The sequence below is a fragment of the Leptinotarsa decemlineata genome, unplaced genomic scaffold, assembly GCF_025532065.1.
Source record: "Leptinotarsa decemlineata unplaced genomic scaffold, Ldec_3_MD MMD2_tig00026330_RagTag_RagTag, whole genome shotgun sequence".
NCBI lineage: Eukaryota > Metazoa > Arthropoda > Insecta > Coleoptera > Chrysomelidae > Leptinotarsa > Leptinotarsa decemlineata.
In genome coordinates this window covers 3,473,484-3,492,237 of record NW_027412690.1, presented here as the reverse complement: position 1 = coordinate 3,492,237, position 18,754 = coordinate 3,473,484, and the positions used below count along the sequence as shown (strand labels likewise).

Sequence of the window (18,754 nt, the reverse complement as noted above, 5' to 3'; positions counted from 1 at the left end):
CCGTTTCATAATGATATCCATTACGATACAGATTTTTCATAACGATACAGATTATCAACCAATAGAAACCCATAATTTTTCAATCAAGAATCCTGTTCCTTTGTTTGTCCTAGATTCTAACCTAAGTAACTAATTGCTTTATTTGTCAAAATCAGTTTTCATATTACCTACCTATATTATCAAAATGTCTGAAAACAGTGATATAGAAGGAATACCATCGACTCCAATATTTTTGAAAGATCAGATTAATTACAGTTGTTATATTCAATATAAATATAATTAGAATCTTTATAGTTTTCATATATCCATGATAATACCATTAAGTTTGTGTTTAAAAAAAAATGAGTTAATTACTGTAAATGTGTTCAATACAAATATAATATTTATAGTTTTTTATTATTTATCGGGTTTAGAAAAAATAGCGTATGCAACTCTCATGTAATGGTTATTAATACACTCGCATATACCATACAAAACTCGCCTTCGGCTCGTTTCGTATCCCGGTTAATGCTCGTGTTTTAATAACCATCATTACATGATCGTTGCATAATATACTATCATCGTACCCAACGACAATCACTTCCTATTATGATACTTCATCTTCACCTGTTTCTACCAATATTTAACACGTAAGGGAGTGAACGCGACGGCCTGGAGCTTTGTCACTGTTATAGATGTATCCGTCTCAATAATTTCAAGCATTCTGTAGCGGTTCTCTAAGGATTGTTGAGCAACATTAAATTCATATGGTCTATGTAACTGAATATATAAAACATGTTCCTTATAGCGACCATGTTCAACTCAGTTTGACCAACATCAACCCCAGAATTGGGAGCAGAAGTATTCAAACAGTCATTTTAGATCAATAGAAACAGCTTTTGTCCATTTACTAAATTGTAATCATTGACTGCAAGAAATATGTTTTTTCATCATTCTTCGACTTATTAAAGACATTTCGTATTGAATTCATGGGAAATGTATTAGAATTTTCAGATAATTTAATGGAATGGATAGAGTCCTACATGACAAATCAAACTGTGATGGTAAGAAAATGTTATGGCCAGTTGAGCCCAAAACTACTGATGAGAACTATTACGCTTTGAAACAGCGCTGTTTGATGTTAAATTACGAATGCTCTTTCTCTAAAGTATGGTTCATCTGAATGAAATAATGAAGATGAATCTAGTTTACATGCTATATATTATGCGCCATCTTTCGGGAAAAAAAATAAATTCTTGCTTTCAGAGAGATACTACTGTTTATCACAAGTAGTACTGTTTATCACAAGTGTATCATCACAAGTAGAGAATCTGGAAGTTGTTCTCCAAAATCCAACTTACTGCTACTGCCCTGATCTCTCTTGTAGCAGCTTGAAGTTCATTAAGGCTAGCCGCAAACTGGCAATTTTTTAATCTCCCGTAATTTTTTGGTTGTTCATCACAAAATGCCATAACATAATAATGAATAAATTAAAAACGGGATATTTTTGCCTTCTGAAGTTCCGAAAGTTGATGATGAGAAAGAAGTTGAAGATAAGAAGAACTTCGAGAAGTACACTTTAAGCATGTCAGATTTTCATGTAAATGAATTTCTATATCAATATTCTTGCACATATTAGGCTTTCTGTGAATGATAGGCATCTTTTTCAATTCCGTAACGAATGTTTGGGGTACAAACTGAAAAGAAAAAAGAAATTTTCAAGTAACTCAATGTTCATAGTTTGAAAGTGGTTGTTTCAAATTGGTGTTTACTATTATTTTATATCTGAAAGAAACTAATATGCATGATGTACACATCTTTGTAAAGTCTTCATTTTTAATTGTTTCATTCAGAGGCTTTCTACATTTTTTTGGTAGAATGATAGAGAACTGAAAAGAGAAAACCCTTTTTTTATGGTTCATAATTTAACAATTAAATCATGGCGCACATATTTAATCCGTCTCCTTGGAAGTCCGAGCGAATGCGAATGTTCCAGACCGTTTCCCCTCGACGATATCGTCGGACAAGACACGCATGAAGAACTCCCCCTGCACGCCATACTCCGGTGGAGCGACGCTCCACTTTGTATCCGTCATTTGTTCGCCGACGCTCGGCCACAGCCAACTGTGACGCGCTTCTGCGGAATCAGAACAGAATTATTCACTCGTTTCGCGTTCTTTCGTTTTTTTATTTTTCATTAAAAAAATCGTACACGGCGACCGGAAGTTTACTGTCCGAATGCGGTGACAAGGATTGATTTCGTGAATGGATTTGTTTTTCAGTTTTTGTTCGGGGTCGAAGGTAAGTTTGTCAAATGTAGTTTTAATGGCATTTTAATGAAAGTTGAGTGAAACTTCATTTTACGGTACTGTTTGAACCCAGTTATGATAACTTCGTATCTACTCGTGATATTAGACGTTTAATTTGCCCCGAACGTACAAATCACGAAAAGTAAATATGCAATTTTTAGTTTCTTATTACACTGAGTTATTTCATTTTATTTCTGAAGTATCTCGAAGGCATCTGTTGCGAACGGTATGCCTCAAGGTTCGCTTCCGGAGCCCCTGATATTCGTAATATATTTTCTGTTTTTCAAAAAAAGCGATTTTAAGTTCGCAGACGACGCTACTGTATGACACTTGCTTCTTTTGTATCATTTTGTTTTTATTTTTCTCTAAAAAAAAGCCCGACAGGAAATTTGCTGTTTGAATGCAGTGGCAGGAATTTGTTAACGAAAGTCGAGTGAAACTTCATTTTTCAGTACTGTTAAAAACCTATTATAATAACATCATGTATGCTGGTAATATTCGATTTTTAATTTGCACCAAATTTACCGAACAAAAAATACACTTTGGGTTCCTTGGTATAACGCGATAAGCTTATTTTTATTTTTTCAAGATATCCTAAACTTTTCAGACAATCGAGTAAATGTTGTCTCTATCCACAAATTTGTTGCGAACGGAATACCCCAAGGTTGGCATCCGGTAGCACTGATATTGGTAATATATGTTTTTCTTTTCCAACAAAACCGGTATGTTCACCCTTTATTGCCACTGTGTGGCACACGCTCCTTTTGCGTTCTTCCGTTTTACAGTGTTAACTTAAAAAATATCCGAAAGTTGTCTGTCCAAATGCAGTGAAGAGCATTGTTTTTGGAAATCGATTTCTCAATCAAGAGTTGAATAAAACTCCATTTCACAGTACTTTTGAAACCCCGTTATGATAACATTATGTACGGTCAAAATATTTTTTAATTTTTACTAAATTCGCCAAACAAAAAAATTTGACAAGAATATAAACGCACTTTTTGGATTCTTCGGTGTTACTCAATAGCCCTATAAGGCATTCTATTCCATTTTTTGAGGTATCTCGATTTTTTTAACCAATCACCAATTAATGAGATATGACAAGTTAAGTTTTTTGAGAATGGGGTACCCAAAGGTCTTCATTACCATGTTCTTCATTGCATGTCACATTACAAGCGGAATACCCTGAGGTGCACTTCCGGGTTCTCTGCAGTGCGGACGTAAAAATTCATTCTTCCTAACTTCTGAACGGTAGAAGATATCAAGGCCAGACAAAGTTTAGATGAAAAGGCTTCAATTTTAGTATTATTCAATAAGTGGCAGAGAAGACGCTATCAACTGGCTTTTGATGAAAGAAAAAGGTCTAATGATACCTTGTTCGATAGATCATTCAATTCTCTATCTATTACTGGTTTATTTTTTAAGATCAGGCCAACTGTTTGAATAATCAAACAAACGATGAATGTTATAATTTCAATAAAAATTGTATTCAAAATTCACTTCAGTTTATCCTGATAAATATTTTTTAAATGTTCAGCATAATAAAACAAATTTGTACAAACCCATTTCTTAGGTTATGAAATGCTACTGGACTAATTCCGTTTGAAAAACCTCTGTTATTTTCATGACATAATCCAGTAATTATAACATCAAATCTACTTATTATATTAGATCTTTATTTCTCATTAATCCTGAAAATCATCAAAACCAATACCAAAAATAAAAAACACTTTTCAGTTTCTTCAGTAGGCATATAAAGTATTACGTCCTATATGTCTCTGTTGACTTGTTGGAGTGGGGCACCACAAGGTGCGGTCTTAGGACCCATGCTCTGCGTGATATATGATTTATTGTATTTCCTTCCTCCAATAAAAACGGTTCTGTTCTCCGATGATGCCCATGTGTATAATTACATCCATCTGAAACAAAAAATCAATTCAATTGAAAATTGTTGAAATTGTAGAGGAGAAAAACTCAAGAGAATTGTTTCCAGTTATTTATCTAATGGCACTTGTGATGAAAGAATGGAATTATATAGGTTTTCATTTCAATGGCTCAAAAACTAGCTATGGAATACTGATATTGAGAAATTCCAATGCAACCAAAATTTTCAGTATGCAAAATAACAATGAGAATCATAGCCGGAGTCATACCAAGAAAACTTCACAATTTTTTTAAATTTTTGGATTATGCCCTCACCATCGATCTTCATATAGTAAGCTCTACTAGAAATTTTTCAAGAAGGTTTAATTGGGTAACAGGATCAATTTTTCATAAAAAAAACAATTGTTTTTTTGTAAAGTTTCGAGTTTAATTGAATTCTTCTTCAGGGCTCGAAAAGTAGTTTCTTCGAGTTGAAAATATAACTATGTTAAAAAACATCAGACAAATGGTTTCATCACAGATGAAACCATTTGTTTATTTCATGTTTTTGTGTAGTGTTGTTGTCTTGAAAATTCCATTATTTTAATGATTTTTATTGAATTGAAAGAGTATTAGGATGCAATTTCACTAACATGGAAATCTATCATCCAAAGTTGTACCTCTAGAAGTTTCGAACTGAAAACACCTTCAACTTCCTCATCAGCACCTTTTTGGATACCTTTAATGACGAAACATTAATAGTTTTGCCTAATGTTGTGACTTTTAGTTCACCGGAAGAGATATTTTTGTTCTTGTCACGATGACAACGTAAAAACATTCATACGGTCTGTTAATTAATTTAACTAACCATATGAATCATGGACGTAGAAAAATAAATATATCAATCAACTAAATATATTAATATAAAGAGAGATATCCAAAATCCTTGCAGAATATCGAAATTCCTTACAAATTCCTTGCATATCTTTATTTCTGCATTTTAGTTTCTGAATAATCGGATTACTTGCAAATGCAGTAATTACTGGCAAATTGGCATCACTGTTGCCACGATCAGTGTTGCCACGATTTCATTTGTAACGAATTGTGTTATATGGTAATGACAAATATTTTCGAAGTGAATGTGGCACTAGTTTAGGTTCTGAAATGTTTGATGTCTATTTTAACCTCATGATAGAGGTCATAACTTCATGCTGTTGAATGTAATTTGTTAGTTTTGAAGTTCCGCACAGCATTGGTGATATTAAAGAATTATCACGGATTCAATATGGCAACGTCCATATCCACATCGTGATCTTAGAATGCTCCCATTCACCGGCTTCATTTAATGAGATAAATAACTGAGTCCATTTAGTTTTCTACGTCCATGATATGAATCCCCATGCACAGACTCAAGTTTGAATAGATCTTCATATCCTTTCTCATTTGCGCTACTATTTATTCTTCCATATGTTCCTATTTTTTCCCAACCTTTTCACTTTTCATTATTTTTGGGGAGTTATCAGTTAATTTCTGATTCACCTCAGTTTCTGACCACTGGATGCCTATTTCAATGTTTTCAAAATCGTATGCACGCAGTGTCATAATCGTAGCTTATTATAAAAGTTCACGCTGCGTGCAAGGTACTTCCTCTTGATACTCGTACGACACCATCATCGAATAAAGCCATTGACATTGGTCTAAATTTCAACGGAAATACTCGAAAACAATACAGTCCCTGTTTAATTATTCCTCTGCCAAAAACCACATGAATTATAGCGAATTCTTGGAAATAAATTCCGTACCATACTCGTACAGTAATATTTTACGATAATTCACCCAAAACTAAAATTTCGTCTAATAACAATTATTCAAGTATATAACGTCTCACAATTTTTCAAAATTCATAATAGAAAATTTCAATTAGGAATTCATAATCCAAAAAATTGTCAATAGAAAGCAAGAGGGAATCAACATAAATAAAACCTGGCTACCTGTCCTTTATTGCACACAAATGAGGCCATTTAATCTAACCACTAGACACGAAGCCAAATCCAACAAGAATTTATTTTGTACTGTGGGAACCACTCGAGCAAAAAGTTCGCCTTCAAAATATCTACCGCAGTAGTAGACGAAATGCCAGGCTTCAAAACCTGCAGCTAACACACCCAGAAAATAGCTTCTACACAGTATACATAAAAATATGTATGGGTCTTTCCTAAATGAATTAATATAAAGATAACCCCTTCAAATGCATTGAAATTTTAGGTACTGAACAATTTTAATAATTGTAGAAGGAAGTTTTTTGTATTTTGACATTAAACAAAGTATATTCTATTGATTTGTCGGTGATACACTAACAGATGAAACAATGTCTTTGAACTTTGAATTATAAGTTATATAAATTCTTAAATCTAATATTTCTTTTTCAGTTTTGAAAAAACTTTGCTTTACAAAAACCACAAGATGTTGAATGGAATAGAGGTTATCCATGTTTTCATTTATTTATATTGAGATTTTCAAAAGCTAGTTTCAAGCCAAAGTTTTACGATGATAAATGATTGTTAGATGTAAAAAATTTCAGTAAAACTAAAAAAAAATATCAACAAAATATTTTTCTACGCATGGATTACTACTACACAGAAAGAAAATACTCTAAAATGCTTCATCCGCAAACGCAGATACGCAACATTTTACCAAGTCATGTGGTTTTCTCAGAGCCAATCATTCATTCAAGACGAAATATTGATCCTTTCATATCGTGGGATATTTAGTTTTGATAAACAATTCGCGATTAAAACTATTATACTGTTATAAATCTGGACTTTATTGAAATTACACTTCAAAATTCCAAGTTAAAAATTTCCAGAATCTCGCAAAGCTTCTCTTTCAGAAACCATGGATATGAATAATTTTAAAAACTTCAAACCAATTACGATTAAATAGAATATACTAAAACTTCAAATATTTGTATTATCGACAATATATGTCCTTAGATCCTTAGTAACAACAGATTCTTGAGTGCTTCATCTGTAAATGTTATCCAGAACGGTGCTGATGAGGTAGTAAGACAAGTTTTTTATTCCGTAACTTCGAAGTCCGCCACTGATGATAACATGCTTCCATGTAAGTGAAATTACAGAATATAGTAACTCTTTTACATAATTATATTGTGTTGCACTCCTATGTACAAATTGAATGAGAAAAAAAGTTATTTTCGTATAATTCAATGTTCATATTAAAATAGTTGTTTCGGAAGGGCATTTTCTTCCAGTTTGCATTTGAAAGTAACTTCTGTGCATGATCTACAGATTTTTGTAAATACTTTATTTTGAAATTGATTGCTTTCTTTCCTAAAAAGTAATCCCCCCTTAAAATACAGCACTTCCGATTTTTTCAAAAAGAAGTAACGTAATGTCGTTGAGTTCATTTGATCATCTGGAAGAAAATAAAAAAAAATCAAAATCTCCCAGTTCGTACCTGTCTCCAATTCAAACGGGAGTAATTACTTTATCATAAATACCATTAACTGAATTAACATCATCGACACCCATTAGACACAGATCTATATATTTTCCCAGCACATATATAAGCGACAATCGTATTTTTGTTCTCACTTTCTCATCAACCGTACTTTTGATTTGCATATCTGCGGCGTTAATAATAAAATAGATATATAATTGTCGGCAATTGCAGAGACGCTGAACACGCGCCCATCCATCATCGGGTGCTCTCCTTATAGGAGAAAACTCGAATACATTATCTCTGAAAGAAAAATCGAGTCATGATCGGGGTTAGTTTTGCTTGCGTTCGGAGAAATCATTCGCACGGCAGTAATTATTGTCGATATCAATTTGTTGCGAGTGCTACAAACAATGCTGAACGCATTCCATTAAAATGAAATGCTTTGAAACTTAATTCCACCAAGCGGACTCGCTTGCGACTAGTTTCGTTTTCAAAAACAGAAACAAAAAACTAATCCAGAAAACAAACTCGAAACTCTAATTCCACCAAACAGACAAAACTTACTCCGAGTCGCGTGTTTTGTTGAGAAATATTTTCTATCGTTTCCACTACGTGAACAGTTTTCGTCATGTCTTCTCTAGACTATGTTTTTTATAATGGGCCGCGATTTTTTATAATCGAATCTTTTGAGCGAAAAGAGCGAAAAAACCAAGATACGAAGTATCTGTAAAGTAGGGAGGGTGAGTCTAGACTTGTAGACTCACAGCACTTAGGCCACATGTGACCCATTGAACATCCTCCTGAGGAGTTGTCCTCCTAGGTCATCGTCCATCCTGTCCTTTCCAGGAAGGTAAACAGGTCACTAGGATACATCTCCTTTATATTGGCAGGTGTAGGCTGAGACTCGCCAAACACACGCTCTCTTTGGCAACCTTGAGTTGTCCCACGGTGGCCTCCGCGAAGGTTTTGGAAGGTGCAGCGACATTACTGTCGTTGCGCGGCTTCTTCAACCTTCTTGGGGTTCCCTCCGTGGAGGTGCACAAGTGACGGAGCTTTCCTGCAGGGGCAGCCGGTTCCTTGCCTTTATTCAAGGCGGAGCTCTTGGCGCTCGCCGCAGGAAGTGCCCTTGCTGTTGGAGTTAGAGAAAAAAGTAGAGCAGGTCAGGATGAAATCAATCATGTCAGAAAAAATGTTTTTAAATTCTTGTATAGCGAAACGAAACACGTGTTGAAGTTTTGTAAACTGTCTAATGGTGAAAAACAATAAAGTGTTTCTATCATCAAGTATCGGCCAATTCCATTACATTTTCTTAAAATATTTCCATCAATGACTTTTTTCTCTAGGAAGAGTTTTCTTCGAAAGTCAGTTTAATCCAGAAACGGCTATATTTGCAATACTTCTGATTCGGCTTCTATCTTATCTTACCAACAAGCACCTACCATTAACTTATTAATTAGATATTGCCAATAAATCATGAAGTTAATTAAGTTTTAATTTCAGAAAGAAAAACTCGATGCAAATTAGGAAACGGGGTATTTCAAGCGTGAGTAATATGTTGTAGACCAGTTATCTAAATACTTCGCAAAATCTTGAGCAATTTGAAATAGCCAGCGGACCGCTTAATAATATACGAATGTTGTGCATTTCCGTTAAAGTAGGCCTCGTAACAATGTGCATTATACTACAGGGTTACTAACTAAAATCTTGATGTCTATCGTGGGCCGGGAAATATTTTTTCATAAAAATTTGTCAGAATCTATCGTACTGAATTTCGGTGAATCCTAATTACTTGTGATGTACTGTTTGGAACTTTTGTTGTATTAATGAATATTTCATCATATCACTGTGAACAGCACAAACGTGCTGGGATAAATTTTCTAGTGCATCATCTTTTGACTTCTTCTCTCACACATGAGAGGTTCACCAAACAAAAACCTACAATACAGAAAATAGCAGCCAGTAACGGTTTCTCGAGGGGTATTGTAGATGATAGTATAATAAGGAAAAAAAATTTTAGGTTAAGAATGAACGAAATCTCGACTTTTGAAAACAACGAAAACCAGAATAAATATACGTCAGTTCCATACCACCAATACACGAAGAACTTTGGAAATATTTTCAAGGAACTAGGTATGAAGGTGGTTTTTGAAACAAGTCATACACTAACTACAGAGCCTTTTAGGAAAACTAAAAGACAAAGTCGAGAATTCGGAAATGTCTGGAATTTAGGAAATTAAATGTAAGGACTGCGATGCAAAATATTATGGACAGACAAAAATATATATTAAAATAAGATATAAGGAACACTTAACACACTTAAAATATGGAAGAACTGAAAAATCAGCAGTCGCCCATCATATTTTACAACAAAACGATTCCATAGACTTATATACTCATATAGGGTATAATTCTTTGTTTAATATTCAGAATACCAATGACTTTTTTGAATTTGTAAATACATCGTAATTATTTTATTATGTATTTGATTTGGTGGTCCCATCTGAGGTGGCAGTCTATTATTACACCGAAGTATTTACTCTCTTTTTCAGGTTTCATCACGGCTTCTTCAGATACTGCAAGATTGTATTTTGGTAACTTAACATCAAAGTTACTAGAAGGAAAGTAAAAACTTTTTTCGAAATTGATTGATAGTAGCCTATAGTCAAACCGTTTTTTAACTTCATACGTATCTTGTTCAAGTTTAATTTTTGAGTTATACCAATTATTGTCATTACATAAAATTACAGTGTTGTCTGCAAAACTGATGATTTTTGAATGGGTTTTTATAAGGAAAAGATTATTCAGATATATGTTGAAGAGTATGGGTCCCAACACCGTTCCTTGGGGCATACCACAAGTTACTTTTTGTTCAACACTAACTTTTTTGGATATTTTTACTCTTTGTATTCTGTTAGAGAGGTAACTAAAAAAAAAACATCATGTGGTTTGCCTCTTTTTCCAAGATCTTCCAATGTATTTAACAGTATATTGTGATCGACGGTATGGTTTTTCTTCAGGTATTGGTCAGTTTTATCATATCAATTAACAAAATTCGTATTAGAATAATGACTCGTCTGTTAGCACCTGTAGCAATCTCCGTTAGTCTATCCGGGAAATATCAAGCATGCATAAATTGTACTAAAATCCAATTACGTACAACGGACTGAAACAAGTTGAGTAATTATTTTATATCTTGTCTTTATGTAACTTTCAAAACTATCTCTTATAGAAAGGCCATACGAATTTCATATCTACATAATATAAAAAACTATCACTCATTGTTGAATTGTGCAACATATGCATGATATAAATTCATATTATGTTTCATTTGCTGCATTACGCTGTACCTGTTATTGTCGATAGTAAATCACAAGAAAACGTGGTTTTATTCTTCGCAATAGCTATTTATGATATGAGTGTTTAAAAAAAAAATCTGTTTAAAATCTGTTTTTCCGTTAACCAGCTGTCGCACCCCTACGAACGACAACCCTCAGAAGTCGAAACTTGTGCGAGCCAAGGATTAACGAGGTCTTACCTTTTAACGTGTGATTCCTAACACGGGTTGTCGGTAGCAAGTGAAGATCGATCGTTCAGACTAGGGCTTGAACCACCGACCAGCACGGCAGTCAATTCGAGTGAGTGAACAAAGCACCCACACCGAACCGCTTGGCTACCGACTGTTGAAAGTAAGGTTTTATTTTGTGAGTGAAAAAGTTTGCGAAATGAGCGTAGCAAGTTGAACAATTTCCCGAACAAAATAAAACTTACTTTTAACACAAATATCATACAAAGTTATTTGAATAACTGTATAACATTTGTATTTGTATTTGTATTGTTTACAGCTCACGCGTTTTATTTAAAGTCACATTTGAAGTTCTTGCTGGTATATAATATCTTGCATAATGAAGAACAATAGTGAGGAATTGTGTGTTCCTGACGACATTGAAGAGGCTGTAAAAAGAGCTTCAATTGAATTGTTACCAAAAAAATCGGTTCAGCAGTACGACATCGCATTATCTAATTTTCTTAGCTGGTGTAGACTTAAAAACGTCGAAGGAAATTTCAGCGAAACCGTCTTCTTATCTTATCTAAAAGAGAAATAAAAAATATGGAACTCGTCACATTTGTGGAGCAAGTTTTCAAAGATAAAGTAGAGTGCGCTCGTTAAAAATGGTGTTAATACAAGCAAATAATTCAAGGTAATAGTATTCCTAAAGCTCAGGTACACATGAGCTCACTTTTTTAGTTATCTAGTTGCCTTATTTTTCAAAAGATTTCCATAGCGAACGGGGGTCACTGTTTAGCTTAGAACTGGGAATATTCTATTTGCCTTATATGCGGCCCCTAATGTCGCGGCCCAAATGACTCTCGGTTTGGGGGTTAACTCAGATGGTAGGATTTATATAGAAATAATAATCATAGGTAGAATCTATTCAAGTTTATTGGAATGAAGGTACAACATAAACCTCAACGATGATTAGCTTTTTTTTCAAAAATATAGTCTATCCAGCCAACGATACAAATCAATAAACAGACACATATTTGGGTAAATGAGCTTTTACCAGATCGATCATTACAGTTCGGTGCACAGAGGCTACAAATTTGGAAAAATATATTTTCAGAAATTAGTATTTTTGACAATTTGGCTTTTGATATTATGCCAAAGCATTAATGAAATCTAATATATAAAAATGAATTGCTGTTAGTTAGTCTTGTTCAAACCCGGGAATGGCTTGACCGATTTGGCTAATTTTGATTTTTAATTATTTGTGGAAGTCCAGGGAAGGTTTAAAAGATGATTAAATAATAGGAAAAAACAAAAACAGAAAAATAATAATAATGATAAAAAAACTCAAGAATGGTTGGACCAATTTTTATAATTTTTGTTTTTGGATTTGTCTCCTTTAGGAATAGGATAATAAGTATCAATATATGATATTTTATCAATAAAAATAAAAAAATTTATAGAAAAACTCAAGGACAGCTGGACCAATTTTTATGATTTTTGTATTTTTGAATTTGTCTTCGTCGCGAATGAGTATTAATATATATATTTCATCAATAAAAATTATGATTTATTGGATTTGTCCTCATCGGGAATAATTGTATATTTTCTATATTTCAAATTGTATATTTCTGAATTTTTCTTTATTGCCTTGTGACTAATCCAATAAGTTTTTTGCATGTATATATGTATTCTCTTGTGTGTATATGTAAATTCTTCAGTGATGAATAAAAAAAAATGAAAAAATAATAAATAATAAAGGTGGCAAAACATCAGAGATAATAGTGACGTGTTATAATAAAACGCAACTGACGGCTCACACTTATATCACAGGGTGCTTTACTGAAGAGTGCACTCTTTCTACCAATTCCCATTCATTTCATATATACCAGTACCATTCATTTTATTAACCCTGATAATTTTGTATCAATTTTAATTTTATGATCCTAAATCTGCTCATTCATTGATTGTTAGGCGGAACGACGTTCGCCGAGTCCGCTAGTAATTAATATTTTTAACCGTTTTACTAAAGATAAGAACAATGAGGTGCCTCAAATAGTTTAAACTTTTTCCGGCCGGAGATTATAGTATCAAAGCTATTTTGTTAGTTTGTTTCCCATGATATGCAAGTTTTTATGTCTGGCGTTTCGTACATTACTGCGGTAGACACTATCAAAGACGATAAGGCAAAAAACGATTTTTTTCTTGCAGAAGGTACCACGATATTGGAATTTGTCTCCACTTTTATTCGACTGGTGGAGGGCGAGACTTTGTTGCTATTGGTTGGTTCAATTAGCCGCATTTTTGTGCGATTGAGGACAGATAGCCAGATTGCATTAATGTTAATTTCCTCTTACTTTCAATTGAACTTTTCTCTCTGTTTATGAATTTCTATTGCCTTTCTATATACTCCTGGACAATGATTCTGTTCGAATACTGGTTAGGTTGTTAGGTCCAAAGTGAGTGGGTCTATTCGAACCTCCACCGCAACCCGCAAGGGTTTATTGTGACTCACACCTATTAACACTCGACCCAATAAACCCAGCTTCTTAACGAAGCCGATTAGTTTGTATGGTGAGTGGTCTTTCAGGTCAGATGGTAAGAGAACGGCTCTGCCGAACTCTAAAAACCTGATTCGGTCCCTAACGGGGCAGGCACAAAGTATATGCTCTGCTGTTTCATCGTTAATGAGATAGACGGACTAAATTTACAGGGAGGTCAGTTGGAGTCGTGAGTTCGAGATCCGTCTACTCTATAGACTCAGCGTCAGAAAAAATTTTTTACCGAATACTGGACACAACTCAGAAAAAAGTTGCTTTTTCCACAAGATAGCACCAAAATGGAAAGTTACGTAGTTAACAGTCACATGGATGAATTTATCCTGAAATTAATTTGTCAAAAATGTTCACTTTTTCATTCCCATTCTAGGAGTAATTATCAATCAGAGGAGCAGGTATGACAGTTGAGGTTATGATAAAATGGTCTCTCTCTGAACATAATATTTCTAATGTAAAGTTCTCTTTAAAAATGGTGCGGATTATTCCAAGAGGTTTGAATAGCTTGAATGCTGGCCATGTAGTGCCCATACGTCAACCATGAGTGAAATAAAAGGCAATGCGATCCCACATGGGTACTAGTTCGACTGACCGAATGGGTTAGGACTCGGATTTCATTGTTATGAAAATGGTATTACACCAAAAACTTGTTTTTGAAGAAAAACTTTGAACGAAAATTTGCTTTAGGAAATAATCCTGAAATGTTTGGACTTAGCATGTTCGATGTTTCGAGTAAATGCATTATACTGGTGGATTTTTCAAAGTTGAGGACCGCGATTCATAGCCATACATGAGCTAGCCTAATTTCTGTAATCACTAATAATTATTATTAACAATTCAGTTCAAGAACCATTCTGCATTAATTAATATTACCTACAGTCACTTTTTTAAAAAACACATTATTGTGAGACTTTCACTAAACGCTATGGATTTTCATCAAGTTTCTTTTATCACCTGTTCGCCGATAATTATAATCTAACTATAGATTATTGTGTGATGTTATTGAAAATACCATCTATGTCTATGTCATTTTTGCCACAAAATCATATTCATTTTAGAGTATTTATTGTGGATTTCCCCGACAGGTTAGGAAAGTGTTTCTTGTAGAGTCAAGGTATTAATCTGCTAGAGATTTACTTTTTACATAGAACTTAAATTAAAATTTTCCAAAAATATAAGTTAACTTTTACAGGATTTGAACAGAAAGTTTCGAATTTTCAAGTTCGCGTACACCTTTGACTGTAGGTGAAATATTTATGAAATATTCACTCATAAGAAGATCCCCGCGATAAAATAAATTCTTGATGTGAATTTGATATTCACAAAAGAACCCATTCCCAGAACTCACTTTCGTTTGAAACTAACAATATAGCTAAATCCGCTGTTAGTAATAATTTAATTAAATTATGATAGACAAGAAACGATTATCCTTCGAACAATATTATATCACTTTCACCGATTGTTTGTGGTTTTTCAACTTTTACTTCTCATTTTCTTCGTCGTAACTCTGGTAATGGCTACCCATCACAGAAGTAATTAATATGAAGTGAATAATTTAGTGGTCGAGTTGCTTGGAAAATAAATCAATTATTTCCTGGATTGAAAACAAATATTGAACTTTGAGGAGCATCAAACCGATTCTGTTTTCTGTTATTTCTTTCTCTATAATATTGTACTTTCACTTCAATGTCTTCAAATTCATATTTCTTCACATACAAAATTTTGAATAAAATACCAATGTCTACTGAATGATTTGAAAATTATGATTTCTGGTTATGAGATCTATGAAGTACCGAATTTTCTAAGTTCGAGAAATGTAATCATCAATAACTTTGAGTTTGTACTTTTAGCGAAAGATATAATAGTTCATTTTTATTATACATAAATGAACACCAAACCGGTATTTTAACACCTCGACACGTATTTCGATCACCAAGTGATCATCTTCAAGAGAAAGATCAAACTGAAGAGGAATATAAATATAAAACAAAAAAAGAAATTCCCCCGCGTGTGACTGTCTGAACGCGATGAATTCAAAAACTACCAAACGGAGTGATTCGAGAGGAAGGTTTATGTGTATCATTCATTATGGTAATGTATGAATCAGTTAAGATATGAAGATGTTAAGTAACACTATGAGCTCCTATCGTAAACGCTGCCCAATTCTTTTGAGACATAATTTAGGTTGTCCATAAACTGACGAGCTACCTTTGTTTCTTGTTGCATTGTCTGCAGTTTAGGTCACTATCGTAGAGCCCTATTTTGTTCAGTTGCCCTCTCAATGAACAGTGTCCAGTGAGTAGCTCTCTGATTGTTCTGAATCGATCCCTGCTTTGTTGAAGCAGTTCTTCTTCATCCCTTCATAAAGGATGTCCCGTGTTTGTTCCTTGTTATGTTTTCCCAGTACTCTCTATATTTCTTAAGGACCCACTATCCGATCTGGTTCCATACCAAAGGCTTTGGTATACCCCTACATTAGGTTCAGGGCCTATATTTGGTGTTGACACACTCATCAGATTTTTGTTACCTGTATATAGTTAATCTATTCCTGTTCGCCAGTTTTTTCAGTTCTTCATGTCGTTTGCAGACTAGTCTTGATGCCACTTTTGTGTTCGTCAATGCATCAAGTGCAGCCTGACTGTCTGTTTAGTAAACTGTCCAGTAAAAATCTCACAATAAAATGTTACTTGAATACGTCATGGATTTTCATCAAGTATCGGCCAATTCTATCGCATTCATCTAAATCGCTAACTGTTATGATCGCTTACCACTTTCATTAGTGTCAGTGCTCCTCCAGGTCAATTACGACTTGTGATCATGTTTGCTTGGTAGCCTCTCACTACCCGGTCCACTTCCGTGGTTGGTTCCTGGCTGTCATAAGAAAGGTATCTAATCACGATTGCCTCAGATACTTCCTCATCAGCCATCTTTAGTTTGACCGTTGTCAAGTTTCTCGTAAGAAAGGTACTCAACGGCAGTAAATAACTCTTTTCGAATAATTATGGACGTTCTTGGGGTCTCTTGGGTTATGTTGTATATTAACTCCTAACGGATCACCCCCCGATCCCTTGAGATCTTTCCTTGTGAATCCAGGGATATTGTATGAAAGCAATATCAACTACTCTTATAGCGACTCAAAGGGGTCTCTGAAAGAGTTCTCCTCCTTTCGTTTTTGGTTATATTCCATTAAGTTTCCACTAATATTGGAGAAAAACTTTTACAGATTCATGGAGCCTCCTGCATGGATGTGGATAAATGCTCTAAGAGGTCGTCTTGGTATCTCAGCGACTCCGTTGGTGATACCTGATGAGATTCAGGTACCATTCATCCATCGGTACGGGTCGCATAACACTACTGGATTGAGCCCCGTTTCAGTTGCCTCTTGAACGAGGCAGTGGTTACTGCGGACTTATTCTAATTCTCGGAGCAGCAGGATGTGGTACCCTTCTTCATCTGACTTTTCACCCTCGACCCGTCTAACCTGGTAGGCCCTACCAGTAGCTAAGCTATCGCCGGCAACAAAGGTTGCAATTTAATTGGTTTTATTTCATGCACGACTCATTTTGAAGGTTGAGGTCGAATTTCGTTTTGTGAAGTCCTCAGGCAGGTATTATTTCAAAATTGAAATTGATAATAGTGAACATAATTTTGCTTGAAAGAGTTTCATTACAGGTTGTTATTATTATTGATTACTTGTTATTCGACTTCACTTATGGAGTTGATATAAGATTGCGTGTTAGTTGGAAAAAAAGGATGAACTCCAAATTATAAGAGGATTTGCTTCATATACTCCTACCAATGGGTAACCACAGTCATACAAAAAAGGTTTCGTTCGAATGATTCACAATGTTCAAGAACATTCCACAGCATTCAAGAACATTCCAGACTGTTTCATATCATTCTAGATTCTTCCAGTATTTTCTGAATTGTTGTCGAATGCTTTTGAATTTTCTGAACTATTCTATAAATTTCTGGAACGTGAAACATCTAGACCTCATCTTGAAAATTACGTCCTTTAGTTAAAAACGGGAACCTCCTTTTTGGACGATGGCTAGAGAAGTACCACACCATATAATTCCCAAAATGATCTGAGACGTTGATTTATTTCCAAGAATGTTTCAGACCATTCTTGAACATTTCAGAATGTTACGGTATGTTCTGGACTTTTATAGAAATTTCTATTGAGCGAATATGCTAGCCCTCATAACTTCAAAAGCATGTTTGTTGCAGAGATTATTTCAAAGTAACAATAAAATTAATGCATCATTAAATTTGACGAACAAAGTCAGTCCTTATTGTATACGTTACATATGTTAAACTGTGTATGTTTGCCCTAATAAAACCTTCCTGGACTGAACACATCTGCATCAAACATTGAATGCTTCACTTTTTAACAGTTTAGACGTGTTTCAGATGCTGTATCGACAATCGCACATATTTCGTGATGTCACACTAGCTTTTAAAGTCTTGCATCTTGCTAACGATAAATGCTACCTATTTGAAAAGTTTGCCATTTTGTTCTGGATGGCAAGCACTATCAAAATATATGATAAAGCACAACATTAATTTTGACTGAACGACCATATTGCTAAATGTTAAGTATATTTATGTTTTAAATGCATTTCATAATTGGAAAACTGTCACAAGAACGCATGTTTTTGAAAACTTTGCAATCGATTGAATTTTTATTCGTTAACTGAGCAAAACATGTTTCGCCACATTCTTGTAATAAACAAATTATTCATGTTGACCGCAATCCCTCTCACCCATTTCTACGGAATTTAACTAGTTTTTGAAGTGGAAAATTCGACTTGGCAGGCAGAAAATATCAAGTTCTTGGTAATGTTTCGTAGGTAATTACAAATTACTTGGAATCATAACGCAGACATGCAATGAAACTAGAGACAAGTAGGTTCATTACACGAAAAAGACTGACTGACACGGTTATTTAGTAATGAACGAACTCGATTTGACGAAACTGGCACTAGAAACCGAAAGTTCAGCAAGAAGTCCTGAAAACTAGGTGATAGTACAGTCATATAGAAAAGTGCGGTGGAAAATTTTTATCATTAAACTGTTAAACT

The 18,754-nt window shown here is 34.3% G+C and overlaps 1 protein-coding gene and 1 long non-coding RNA gene across 2 annotated transcripts in view; one reads left to right on the top strand and one right to left on the bottom strand.

The window, feature by feature from the left end:
- The first annotated feature begins 2,083 nt into the window (after positions 1-2,083).
- The window catches only part of LOC111511267 (cadherin-23), a 103,424-nt gene continuing 86,753 nt past the window's right edge, over positions 2,084-18,754 (top strand). The window contains 1 exon segment of the mRNA XM_074182983.1: positions 2,084-2,280. The gene's annotated coding sequence lies outside the window, so the exon portion shown is untranslated.
- Positions 3,942-18,754, bottom strand: part of LOC141485706 (uncharacterized) — a 93,075-nt gene continuing 78,262 nt past the window's right edge. The window contains exon 2 of the long non-coding RNA XR_012467363.1: positions 3,942-4,204. This is a non-coding gene — a long non-coding RNA (uncharacterized lncRNA). The remainder of the gene's footprint in view (positions 4,205-18,754) is intronic.